Source organism: Equus przewalskii, chromosome 2, assembly GCF_037783145.1.
Source record: "Equus przewalskii isolate Varuska chromosome 2, EquPr2, whole genome shotgun sequence".
NCBI lineage: Eukaryota > Metazoa > Chordata > Mammalia > Perissodactyla > Equidae > Equus > Equus przewalskii.
Window position 1 is genome coordinate 119,645,648 of NC_091832.1, and position 14,079 is coordinate 119,659,726.

The 14,079-nt window shown below is 43.2% G+C and overlaps 1 long non-coding RNA gene across 1 annotated transcript; it reads left to right on the plus strand.

Annotated features, from left to right (window-relative positions):
* Positions 1–932: 932 nt before the first annotated feature.
* Positions 933–7,487, plus strand: LOC139081859 (uncharacterized). The gene is made up of 3 exons (XR_011537307.1): positions 933–1,035; positions 2,189–2,267; positions 5,219–7,487. It is a non-coding gene; the product is annotated as an uncharacterized lncRNA (long non-coding RNA).
* Positions 7,488–14,079: the final 6,592 nt, after the last annotated feature.

A 14,079-nucleotide genomic window follows, 5' to 3' on the forward strand; every position in this document is an offset into this window, starting at 1 on the left:
ATATTAGATATCTGGTCTGTTGTTCATATTTTTTGTCTACTTCATTCGCTGTTATCTTTTTAATCTAATTCTGAAAGATTCTCTTCAGTTTATTTTCCTTAGTTGAATCTGATCTTTGCTGCTTCTCATGCCATTTAAAATGCCACTATTCCAGGGGCTGGCCCTGTGGCATAGAGGTTAAGTTCAGCACGTTCCGCTTCAGCAGCCCAGGGTTCACGGGTTTGGATACCGGGCATGGACCTACCCCACTCATCAGCCATGCTGTGGTAACATCTCACATACAAAATGGAGGAAGATGGGCACAGATGTTAGCTCAGGGCCACTCTTCTTCGAGGAAAAAGAGGAAGATTGACAACAGGTTAGCTCAGGGTCAACCTTCCTCACCAAAAAACATAAATAAAAAAATTTAAAAATGCCGCTATTCCATTATTTGTTTTCTTATTTTTTTCCCCTTAATGTTAGTGATCTTTTCATCTTTGGTCTTTGGTCTTGTGTATTCTGTCCCCATCTCTGGTCTCATTAATTTTCTTTAATTTCCCTGGGGATGATGCCAATGGCAACTGACTCTTCCTTTTTTTTTTTTTTTTTTTTTTCCGCTAGTTTGCATGCTTCTCCCTATGTGTTCACAAACTGGAGCAGATCTGTGGTCGCCTCCTATTTCCCCCAAATGGTGAGTATTTACATGGCTATCCTTGGCCTCTTCCTTTTAGAACTTAAGGCGTTCCTCTGAATGAATTCAGTTAAATTGTCAGTCATTTGTCAGCCTAAGGGGACTGGGGGGGAGTAAACGTGTCCTTAGGAGAACATGGTCTCTACAGTTAGGTTGTTTGAAACTGCTGTCCTAGGGCCATATTTCCTTTACTCCAGGTCTCCAATGCCAGTAGGGCCAGCCCTGCCTTGTTGGTAGAAAGGTGGAATTCTCTTCTACACAGGAAAGCATACCTCAAGTGGGGAAAACTGCCCCCCTAATGAGAAGCCAGATCAGAAGACATTCCGTCGCAGACTTTGCCTGGTGTGGCCAGGATCCCTCTCCAGGTGAGGTGGCACAGCCTGTGCGTGTGCTGGTGACAGGATGCCAAGCTGGTGGTGCAACCTCTGCTCTAGCCCGTCCCCTCTCATCTAGAGGCGTTTATGTTTTCCCCGAGGCTTTCCTCAGTTCTCTCCTGTCTCATTACCTACCTTGGGGAAAGGGATCACAAGTATGTTCCTATGAGCCCTGAAAGCTCATCTCACTCCATCACGTCTAACAGCGTTCCTGGGGGCTTCTGCCCTGCCTTGTTGAAGGGGTGCCCGTGTGCTTGTGGATGACCTGGTGGACTGATGCTCAGTGCCTGTTTTCACTATTTCTCATGTGCCTTTCTGTACGCAAGAGCCGAAACACCAGGCATGACGTTTCCTGGACTCCCTCAGCTAGGATTCCAGTGTGACTCAGGTTTACGTTCAGATGCACCCACATGAGGTTTGGAAGGAAGAAGTGAGGTGTGGGCTACTCTTCTGGCTTCTGATGGTGAATGCCATCCTGGGGTGTCTAATTTTGTGGTGGCTTCCTGATTATGGGGTGGCAGCTTCCACATTTTGCAGGTGGATTCCTAATGACAGAGCTACCATTTCCTTCATACCTCGGTTCTCTGTTGTGGTTCTCAGTCATTGCTGAGAACAACTTGGAGTGTGTTTACTCAGTTTTCTAATGATTCTGATAGCTATCTGAAATCATGCAAAAAACATCTTTTGGCCTAAGTTAACTAGAGTAGCTCATTAGCTGCCACTGGAATTGACCCGTGTGAATTCCAATGCAGGATTTCCCCTGTTCTTGTTTTACCTTTGTGATTTGCCTGAGTTTCCAGGAAGGACTCGGGATAGCTGGTGCCATGCCACCATCTTTTCTGAAGGTCTGTTTCGTGTATTTCAGATCAGTAATAAAATTTCAGATGTCGATGTGATCAAAGCTGTCTCTGCTTTTCCTCCCGTTGCCATCTTCGGGAGCTTGCCTAGGAAGTAAGATAATAGGTTTTTGGAGATTTCCTACACATCCCACATCTTCAAAGCCTTGTTGGTAGTATAGATTCCAGTCATTTCACTATAAACCAGACATCTTCCTGAATCATTTTCTGCTGGGGTATTTTGTAAAAGAAGGTTCGATTTCATAACCGTCCTGAGATCTTGACGCCACATGTTTCTTTTCTCCTAGTTTCACTTTGACGTTTGCTCACTTTATTGCTGTTCACCATCCTGCCCTCGCGGAGCTCAGTGACCTGGGAGAGACCGAGGTAAAGAGACCCACAAAGCAGCCACGTGCTTTCTCCGTGTTACTCTATTTCCATCTACCAGATCTTCAGTGCACCTGGAAGCTTGGGGGTGGAAATGCACATTTCCCATAGGGTGGATATTTAAGCTGATTTTGAAGAAATTGTAGGCTTTAGCCTAGTGTGAAGGAGGGGTGAGGTGCTCTAGGTAAACGGCAGTGTTCTACAAGTGCAAAGACCCCTATGTGAGAAAACATGATGGGCTCTGTGAGCTGCTGGCAACTTAGGAGGCAGATGAGCTCGATGGGGTAAGGAGATGTGGCGGCCAAATTTTAAAAAGTTGAGGACCAAACAACAAAACCTGAGTTTAATGTTAGAAGTGAAAAGGACTGAGTACACCGCTTCCTCGGGTATAAGATTCAGGACATGAATTGGATTCCTAGAGCAGAAATGGTTCATGCATCCCAAGCTTTTGCTTCTGCTTCTGCTTTTGATTGGAGCCACTATTGGAGCGGGACAGACATTATTTTGGTCTGGAAGGATTTTAAAGCAGATGTTTTTCTATTCACTTTTGAGATAGAAAAACAAATCCTTATGGGGAGACCGGGAAGCCTGATTCTAAGTATGCTGTCAAGACATGCTTATGCCGTAATATGCATTTCTAGGTAACTGATGTGCTATATGGTACAATCTTACAGTGACCAATTGACTTTTGAGAAAGTTTGCCCATGATGATGATTTAGGGTATATTGACCCTTTCTTTCCTGTGACAAATTGCGGCGTCCTCCTAGTGGGTAAAGGAGTGCTCAGTCAGGCATAACAGAAAGACACCCTGTGAGGGGCTGGCATCTAGTGGATGGGTGTGTGGACTCACCAAGACCTGGGGGAAGTACCTGCACCTGCTCAACATACGAGAAACACAATTCCCTTTTCCCTCTCCAAAAGGTACTAGCCCCCAGATGACACTTGTGCTGCCGTTAAATCTGAGTGTCATGGTGAGCATAAAGGAGGAACCCATCTATCACCAGGGGAGCTTCTTTTCCACTTTCCTTTCTCCTTGGCTGTGGTTTTGTGATTCTACTCAGATCGAGAGAGACAAAACCTGAGCTTGACGGTTGGAAAGTTCTCATGGAAGATGCAATGTTTGAAGGAAGGATGCTTGAGTTTAGAGAATAATAATCAGGGGTAATGGAGAAATGGCCAAAGCTGAGAGATGTCACGAGAATGTCCGTGAGAAGAGGGAGCCGTCCTTGCTGGGTAAAAAGACCCTCCACTGAACTAAATTAACCAAACCCGCTCACTTCTGAAAGGCCGCTGGGGATGCACAAGCTACCAGTCTGTAGCGAGAAGTGAAGGGTGGACTATTTGATGGCAAAACTTAGTGATTCAGAAAGCAATTATGTGTTTCACATTTATTCATTAGGCTGAAATTTTTTGCTATTTTTATGTTCCAATTCTAAATCAGTTCCCCTTTTTATTGTCCTATGGTGTTGAAACGTATTTATTTTTAACATTTCGTTAACATTCAGTATCAACGAATCAGAAATTCCTTCGTTTCACACGTGGAGGGACTGATTCACAAGTATAAAAAGGAGAAATTAAAAAAATGTATTTTATCACAACTAGAAGGACCCACAACTAAGATATACAACTATGTACGGGGTGGCGGGGGGGGGGGCTTGGGGAGATAAAGCAGAAAAAAGAAAAAGATTGGCAACAGTTAAAAAATACATTTTATAAGAAAATAGAATGGCTGGTTTTTTTGGTCCCTCTTGAAAGTGGGAATATTCTAAAAATAATTTTATCTGTATCTTAGAATTGAAAATAGATAACTGATAATTAGACTTCAGTGGTTTAGAAAAAACTCTTAATATGAATTCTAGATCATCGGCCAGGTGGCAACAAAGATACATTTTTTTCTGAAATTATATTTTTAGCAGGAATATTTTCATGCAAAGCATCTTGTTTTTTTCTGAAAGTTATGCTTTTCCCAGCAACCAGTAATTTCACTTCAGCATTTTAATCAGTATTTTTCTTTTTCCCACAGTCTGTCGAGAGTGGTGGGAAACTTGAACTTGAGACTCTGTTCAGCCATATAGATCGTGAAATTAGTGTCTTTCTCAGAGGGGACATCATCAAATAAGGAATCAAAGTGCTGGTTCAGTCTAGAAACACTGAAGGAGGCTTTCCTTCTGACATCATAAAAATTCATAATGAAAATTATAAAGAAGTTACAAGGGAAGAATTCTTGAAGTCCAAGCCCTCCAGAAAATTTTGATGAAACTGGAGAGGTAGTCCTCCCCACGGCTGGGAATGGCTCCCTGCTGAGTTAAGCTTTAAACTGAAAAGAAAGCGTTGCTGCTTTTCTTTTCTAATTTCACTTGCAAAGTGAAAAAAGAAAATCAACTCGAAAATAAATCAAGTGAAAAAAATGTAAAGGTTTTTAAAGTTCTCCAGATGCTCCAATGTGCTCTGGAGGGTGAGAAGTCCCTCTTCTTGATGAGGCGGCTCTGCCAGATTCCCGGAAGTAAAGCATTTCTTAATTTCATATTAAGCCAATATTAAACATGGGAAATATCTGTGTCTTAGAAATTCTTCCAGGAAACAGGAGTTTTTAGCCACTGTACCTTGACTCTTCTATTCTCCAGCGGTTTTCTGTGAATTACTCCACCTCTTTTGTAAATTATCCTCTATTCTTCCTGCTCCCAATCCTTCCCCAGCTCTCGATTCTGTAACTCTACCATGTTGACAACTGTTATTTTTCTCCCCTGCGTTTGGTCCCTCCCCTCCTCCTTACTCTGTAAGTTAACTGAAGCATTATCTACACACAATGAAATTTGATGTCATGAATTCTTAGAACTGAGGTATAAGAGGGGGTGCTCTAACAGTGAATTCAAACATACCTTGTTAATTATAAATAACAATGTATCATGTAGTTGGTTATGAGATTAAAAGGTGAATTTCTCTTTAAATAGAGAGTGGTGCTTGTTTTCACTTGTGGCCTCTGTTTCGACTTGGACCGTCCTCCCTCTCTGCATTGAGCAACACTGCTGCATCACAGTCTCATGGGCTTCCTTCTGCCCACTCGCTCCACGTTTCAGCTGCCGTGTGAGATCGCAAAGCTTTGGCTCCCGCCTGGAGAAACTTCCGTTCTTCTATTCGTCCTGCCAGATCCGTGTTCTCATGTCGGATGCAGTGTGAGTTTTCCCTCCTGATGAAATGACGAAAATGCCAGCTACCCCTCCACCCCGATCAAATGAAAACCAGCCTTTGTAATAGAGGACACATTTCTAGAGAATATGGCTTGGTTTTGTAAGTGTTCCAAGGGTACCTACCCCATGATGACTTTAGAAATCCTCTGTGAAGACAAAAGAATCATTTGGAAGTATCCTTTTGCTATTAAAACAATCGCGTCAACTTCCTGAAATCTTCGGGATGGACACCAAGGCTTCAGGGTCGACAACTGCATTATGTTTTCTCCAGGGAATTTTGCGTAGAGTTTTGTTCCCTGTGTTTTCTCTTGCCGTGTCTGGGCCACTCCGACAGTGAGTTAAAGGACTTTAATGTTTTCTAACACCACCTGTAAAAGGAAACAAACTCACAAGCATGGAGTGGGCCCTGCGGCTTGGCCTCAGTACCCGTGAGAAAGACTTGAGGGTGGTCACAGCATCAGCGATGAATCAGAATGGGACTTTGATTTGAAAAATAAGAGAGAGTATCAAAAACGGGGCAGACGGTTTTTCTCTCCCTCAGATTTGATTAGGCAGCCCCGGTGGCTGGTGGTTAAGATCTGGTCCTCTCACCACAGCCGTCTGGGCTGGTTTCCCGTCAGGGAACCACACCACTCGTCTGTCCGTTGTCATACCCTGGTTGGTGGCTGTGTGATGCTGAAAGCTGTGCCACCGGTATTTCAAGTACCAGCAAAAAGACGGGGCAGGATTCCCTCTGCTGTCCACAGAGGCGTGAGGGGTCGGAAGCCACTCGGCGGCACTAAACGGTCTTGACTGAACTTCATTTGGAGTGTTGTGTTTGCTTCTGCAGAGCGCCGAGTTCAGGAGAAGATGTAGACATCGTGGGAGGTCCACCCAGAGCGGCCAGGCGGAGGGGGAGGTGTGCGTGGGGAACAGGTCCGCGGAGGGGCTGTTTGTCCTCGGAAGAGAGAGCTCACCAGTTTCGCTGTTTTCAAATACCTGAAGGGCTCTTGTGTGGAAGGTGCTCACAACTTGTCCTGCGGGTACTAACAGGGAGAGGCTACGGACACCGGGTGTGTTTAAAAGGGTTTGAAGAGGAAGAAAACAAAGTCATGACATAAAAATCTCCATCTCCAAGGAATTTTTCTGATATTCTAAGATTTACAACACTTTTCTACATGTTAATTTCTTAGTGAAATGCCTCCCAGTGATTCAGAATTTAGTAACAGGCTTTTAATTTCTTGACAACAAGTTACATCATCTTAGGTTATTTAATTGTCTTGGACTCGGTTTCCTCATCTTACCACAGAGTAAGCCCCATGTAAATGTGAGACGTTATCATCATTGTTGCCTAGCAAAAATATAAAAAATCGTTAAATCCTTAACATAATTACTGAGTTTTAGAAAAGAAGAATGACTTTAGCTCTGCGGTAAGTTGTTCTGAAAGGCAGGTGAATGGCAGGGTTAATTTTCCAGCATCACAGCCTTATCTGCAGATGGATTAGCTTGATGGATATTTCAGGGGAATATCAGTGTCATCACTCAGGGCTGTTGGAGGAGCAGAGGCCCAGTTATTCCCCGGGATGGGCACAGCTGAATTTAGGTTGGGCATCTTCTCTTGGAAGGTTATTCTTTTCTTAGCCAATGTGAGGTAATCATAAAAAAAAAACTTTATTTTTCGGAATGTTTTTTAACTTTTCATTGGTTTCTTTTATAACTGATTTTAAATGTGTTGCAAATAATGAGTAAATACTAAGATTCCCTAAGTTAGGAACATCTCTGAAAACATTATGTGTAGACAACATCCAAATAGGTGTTAAGAAAACATTAAAAAGATCAAAGGAAAAATTAAACCCTGCAATTTTAGGAGCATTGATAATTGAGAAAAAGAAACCTTGGCAATGTGCACATAGACAAGTACCTTTTTTTCTTATTAAAAGTGATTGTCCAGACTAGACATGCTGAATGACCCTCCCAACTGAAACACCTAAAATGCTGGATAAAATGGAAAAAAAGGCTTGTCAGAAAAGTGGAAATTTCAGAAACAGATAAAGGAAAATAGAAATCCTATGCAGATAAAATTGCTATTAATATACTCATGTACTTTATTATTTACCTCTATGCAGAAATGCTCTGGAAATCTAGTTGTTTTCTTGCAGTGTGGGTTTAAGAGGCCTGGCTCAAAGTTTTTTAAATACCTTGAACTTTCCATTCTTCCCAGATTCTTAGTTTGGTAAAAATATATAATATACACATACATGTACCTACCCGAGCTCTTGAACCATATCCCAAATGCTTATTGGACATTTTCGTTTCAATGTCTGATCTCAGACCCCCACCGGCTATCTCTGACTGCCACCTCCTTCCGCCTTCTCTGCCTCCGTCTGAGGCTCTCTTCTGTTTCTTCTTCCATGATAAAGCGCTGCACCCCCCTGCTACCTTGAGCCAGTTATGTCCAGGCTCTCACTGGCTGGCAGGGCTTCTGTCGGTGACAGACTCCTGGCCTTCTCCAGTCCCGCCTTCTGCCCTGCAGTGTACCCTGCTGGTGACTGGCCGGTGGGTTTCTTTTAAGCTGTACTTTAATTCCTTCGCTTCCTGGTTTTGCCATTTCAAAGGTCTGCATGCTTTGGCCCAAGCCTTTCCACCTAACAATATTTAATCCCATTTGTTCTCTTTCTCCTGGCAAGTCTGTCCTGTGTTCTCCACTGCTTGCTTTAACTTGGTGGATTTAGTGATTCCCGAAGTTGACGCTTTCCACTGGTAACACTTGGGATGACTTTAGGTGGTATATGAATAAACTCCAAAAATGTTTAGCTATATATTTAAGTTTAACGTAAACTAGAAAAGTACAATGTACTTCAAATCCATGATTTGAAAGATTTTTATTGCTTAGATTGAGGCTAAAGTAAACAATAAAATTTTTTAAAGTATCAGTTTAAATAAGGTACTAAATACGTAATATGGAAAAACTGTGAACGTGATACAGGAATAGCTGACGTCCGTAAAAAGAATGATTTAGATTATTTTCACCTCCTGGAATAAGGTGGGGCAGACTCTACCCATCTTTTCAGTCCTAATTTAACTTCAAATTCTCCGTAAAGTCAACCATGCCAGAGCTGCTGGAAAGACGTAGGAGGAGGAAGAACGAAAACAAGCACCATTGGTTCTGACGGAGAGCACTGGTGAAATGCGGAGGTCAGGTTTTACCCAGTGGTGAGAGTGGGCACTGACGTGGCAGCTCCAGATAGCGACTCTTGGAAGATAAGGAGAAAAAGAAAGCTGGATCGGTACTAAAGAGCACGCCTGGGTGAGCCCAGCTTTGCTGTCAACCGCCATGGAGGCAGCAGTGCCTCTAAAAGTTGGACAAGCACAGAGTGGGAAACTCCAGTGCCGCCGTCCTCCACCCCGTCTTCTGATGACGCCACCACTTCCTCCTCTTCCTCGGACGTCCTGTGCTGGCTGCACCCTCCAGATGGAGACCAGGCACGGGTGCCGGTCAGGCGTGGAGGGTGCGAGGCACAGACACAGGGCAGCTGGGGACAAGGAGCCTGCTGTGGGCTCTGGCGGCTTGTTGGGCCCTTTCTTGCTGCTGGAAAAACCAGTCGCCGGGCACTTTGAGGAAGAATCCCAAGTGGCAGTTAATGTTACTCATCCTCCCGCACTCAGTAAACAGAGGCTTTCCCGTGCTTACATCACAGGGTGTTTGTTTTTCCGGCACATTTTCCTCCCAGATCTCCTGCACTCCCATGTCCCCCACACATGTGCCTGGCTGGGTGTCAGTGGCAACCAGCATCACTGTGCTTGGAGGCATCCCTCTCCTCCCTCTGGAATTAAATGGTCAACGGTGAAATAGGTTTTTACACATCAGTTTTTAGTGGTTTTACTCTTTATCAAGCAGGAGGAAGAAAGTCAAGTGAAATCAAGGTGTCTGTGTGTGTTAGTGAAAACTGAAGTAGGGGTTGGGTGTCGGGTTTCCCGTTCATCTCTGCCGGTAATAAGCCAAGTGGTGTGGACTCGGTTTCCCCATCAGTAACAAGGGGGGTGGCCTGACAGGCCTCTGGTTGGCCCCTGGCTCCACGAAAGTGAGGGTGCCTTTCTCTTAAGTTTTCTTACAGTGTTTCCCAACGTTTGGTGTTTCCTTTAGCCTTCTGTGGCTGCACTGCCAGACACACACAGCAGGTCTACCAACTGATCTATGCTTCACTAAGGAGGCCGGTGGGTAGGGCTAACCCAACTGCCGCAGCGTCCTGGGTGTTGAGGGAAGAGCTGACTCGTTTATCAGCTCCTGGTTTGAGTAAGAAGTGGTGACTGTTTTGAAGAGTTGGGAGCAGAAAGGGGTAAAAAGACGTTATGAAAAGTGAAGGTAGGCTGCTGGTTTACCAAAACAGGGATATCAAACCTAATGAGTACGGTCACCACAGATTGCCTTAAGAAGATCGAAACACGGCCCACTGGACGTTTCAAGCTGAGATCTGAAGAAATCTGGCAGGTTGTTTTTTTGCCTCAGGGAAGCCTTATATTTTAACATCTGGAGCTCCACCTCCTGCTGAATACTTCAGTTTTAGAGAGCTCGAGACACTGTGCGCCTGACCGATCCATTTCCAGAGAGCACTGACATCCTACTCTGTGTGCGTGTTTTCCAAGGAGATGAGAAACACTCTGATTCTGTCTATTTGGGGTGTGAGTGGTGGGAAAAGTCTGCAACTCTCCATTTTCTTTCTCAGGGAAAGCTTAGCATTTAACCAAAGGATGCTCTGGGTGGTACATCTGCTTGTGCATCTGACAGGTTAGAATTACGCTATGAGATTTTAATGTGTCATTATTAATTTTTTCCTATATTTTCAACCTTGATATGAGATCCTTTATGATAAATCATTGTTTTCAGGAATGTGGAAGTTGCAAGAGCTGTAAGAATGATCATTTCTACAGACTTCTTTACCACAGGCTATTTCTGCATCGACGCTCAGACCACACATCATTTTCCCAGGAACATGACTCAAAAAGGTTCACTTCAAGAACATGTAACACTGTCTAACATTCTGGCTGAAAAGAAGGGTTTTCCCCTCGTGTATTGTGTCCTCCATTTCCAAGGAAAATGTTTGATGAAAATTGCTTTGGAAGAAAAATAATCATAACATGAGTCTAGGGTTATAATTACTTTTTCAAGGTGTTTAGTGCTTCCTCAATATAAAAACAAACCACCATCATGGGATCTTTATTCTCTATTTGTAGGAACAGCAGCAATAACAGCGGATACCACTTATCGGGCAGCCACTGAACCCTAGGAGTTTGGCATATTAACCCATGTGGGCCTCCGAACAACTCCATAGGATTGTGACTCTTGTGAGGCAGATCATGAAAACGAGACTCTTAGAGGTTGAGAATCTTGCCGTAGTTCATACACTAATAAGTGCTGGCTTCCTACAGTGTCAAGCTTGTACACCTTTCCTTATGCTACATGGATTATTTTTAAAGTACTCTACCTTTTCTCCATTTATAAAGAATTTTACAATTGTTTAAAGAACAAAAAAAGTCTATTTTCAAGTTTCCATTAGAAATGCCTTTTTGGAATTAATTTAGAATACAGTTAGAATAAGCCACACACATGCGTCCATGATTTGGAAACACAGTGGGTAGGTTTGGTGTAAGAATTTAGGTTCTCATGGGGTCACCTCATTGGCTTTTGAAATCTCATCAAAGCATCAGGTGTAGGGACTCCTGTGCCTTCGCCCTTGGGGGCGGCTTGAGCTCATTTGCTGGTGGGACAGGCGGAACTTTCCGTTGCTGGACAGCTTGGATGACTGGGAAGAATGCCTCCCATTTGTCTGCTCTCTGCAGTTGATGTGTTACTCAGCTCTCTCACTCGTCTTGTTTCATTTAGGAAAGCTGGTTTGTATTTTGAGTCCAAGGCTGTTCTCCCATTAACTTCAACTTGTAGGAGCAATGGAAATTTTTTCTGTATAACATAGAATGTAAATGAGGTGGCACCAGTTTTGGGGTGAACAATTTCTAGTTTAATATTCGTGATGTGGCATCTTTTTGCTAAGGTTGTTTTGGTGAACATATTCCTTATAGATTTGACAATAATGAGTCTTTGCTTTCCTCCTGTATGAAGCCCTTCTAAAGCTGCGAGACCAAGAGCTTTGCTGACACAGCTCTGTAACTTCCACCCTGGAATGAAAAGAGCAGCGTGGAAGGCAAAATATTTCTGACGAATGGCAGTAACTTAGCAATAAGTCTGTCTGGATGGAGAATTGCAAAGTAAACCCCTGGTAGCTAAGATCCTTGCTTTAGTTTTAGAAATTTAAATTTTGACTTGATTTACTTGTTAATGCCAATGTAAGTAAAGCACACAAAAGAACTTTATATTACACATCCTTAACCTCACTTCTTGTGCCTTTCAAAGACACATTCTGAGGGCTTGATGACTAGAAAAAACACAAGCCTTGTTTTCTCCTTCTGATTTGGAAAAAAAATGTACTTTTAACTTAGGACCTCTATATATAGATAAGATGTGTCCTTATTTTTTCCACTTTCCTCATCCTTGTGTGTAAAGTGTAAGTGTGCAAAAGGGAGTGGGCAGTCAAATATAGTTCAGACATGTGTATGCAAGACATGAGTAAAGTCTTAATTTTACTATGCCCAGCTCTAATTCCTACACAACCCAAGTCTATGGAACATAGTGTGTGTCCTTCAGTTAGGAAAGAACCAACCACACTGTTGGTGCAGCTTTCCCCTCAGCTTACATTCCCATAGTTATTATTTGATAGGTAAATTTTACCTTCTGACTCGTGGGCAAGGATGCACCGTGCTCATCCCTAATTTTACCTGGTCTTTCACTGTGTCAGAGAAGAGTAGAATAGTCCGACAGGACTTTACTCAACAACGCTTGTTTCTTCTAAGACTCTGCTCAACGGGTTTGCAAATTGATGTTTTCCTAATTATTTTTCTCATTTAGAAATATCAGTTATGTCTAAAATGATAGCTATCCCTTTTTCTTTAAGGTAGATTAGCACTGAATCAACTCTTTCTCAGCTTTCTAGCCTGCCTCTGTTAGTCATGTTTTCTCCAAAACGGTAACTGGTGGCAAGTCTGTGAGAGGCATTTACAAAAATTATACTGGGAATCAAAACATGCTGCATATTTTTATGTACTGAATTTATGTGATAACCACAGTCTATTGAGTGTTTTGTACTGGTCACCAAGTTTTAATCCTCAAGTCTGAGTTAAGTGGCATTCTCCCCATTGTACAGCTGAAAAGACTGATGGTCGGAGTGATTAACCTGCCTGGTGTCGTTAGTAAGAGATCTGTACTCAGGGAGTGGAGCTAAGTACTAAAGGAAAAGGGAAGGTGGTGAGGGGGTGGGGGAAGTCCACTCGAGGGGCACTGAGAAGAACTGGCCGTATTCAATCTGAACCATATTGAGATGGGGACAAGTTACTTGTCTTCAATTAACTGAACATCTGTTGAGGACAAGGCTAACAGTTATTCTTGTATAGTTCCAGAGGGAAGGAAAAGATGAGCATATATATAATGACATGGAGAAAATATGCTTTAGGAAGCAGAATTCTACCTTCATCCCCACCATACCCATAAAATGCCCGTACATCTGAGTTTCCTGAAGAAGGACTTACCAATTAGAATTGTTGTAAGACAGACAGTTGAGACCATCTCAGTTACTCCCTCCGTGAAAGTGCCCCAGTAGACACAGAACCGGCTGTCACTGATGCTGTAGACTTTCTTAGTGTTGGACACTACGAAGAACAAGATGCACACAGTCCCTCCCCTTCCAGAGCTCGTACTGAGAGCAACATTTGGGAGAGCTAGAGAGCAGAGGAGACAGAAAAGCAGAGAGTCATCAGGGAAGTTGCTCAGAAAGAGGGCAAGGCCAGAGGGGAAGAGATAGGCTGCTTCAGAACCGCAGCTGGGAAGCGACGGCTTCCTCCAGGTCGCGCTGGGTGCACAGTGCTGGACAGCAACACGCCCTCCCAGCTCACAGGGAGCTTCCGCTCCAGGTGGGAGACACACTCTAGAGGAGGAGGAGCGTTGGCTGGTCCCACTGGGGATTCATCCCTCGGGAACTGACCCATGTTCCTCTGTGTGGGTCTCATGGTGCGTTGTGAGTTCTTTTGGTCTGTCCTAAATTCGGGGCCCTCAAGCTTGGGATGCATACACTGTGGCACTTCTTAGGCAGGTCAGCATTTCGTTCATCCCAGCATTTCCTGTGAAAATAACAAACCACAGTCTCTGAGCAAATCCGTCCCAAAGTGTAATAACTGTGTATGAGTCTCAATATTCACATTATCATTCAGTAGAGACAACAAATGCATGTATAGTAAGTGTGACACTTATTCAGTTCTATATTTGCATTAGAGATAAACTTAGTTTTAAAAATTATGATGACCAAGATGTAATTTGACCTCTTTTAAACATTTTCTGTTGTTTTACTTATGCACTAAGTTAATTAAATATTTCTGATTTTCATTTCCAGTGCTCTGGGTTGTATGACTAATGTCCAATGGAGCACAAAGCAGTAAATTTCCATTTGTTGTTGTTGTTATTATTTACTGCTGAGACATGCTCCATTAAACAGACCCTGTGTCATTTCTGAAACAACTTAATATGATTTTGCACGACTAATGGC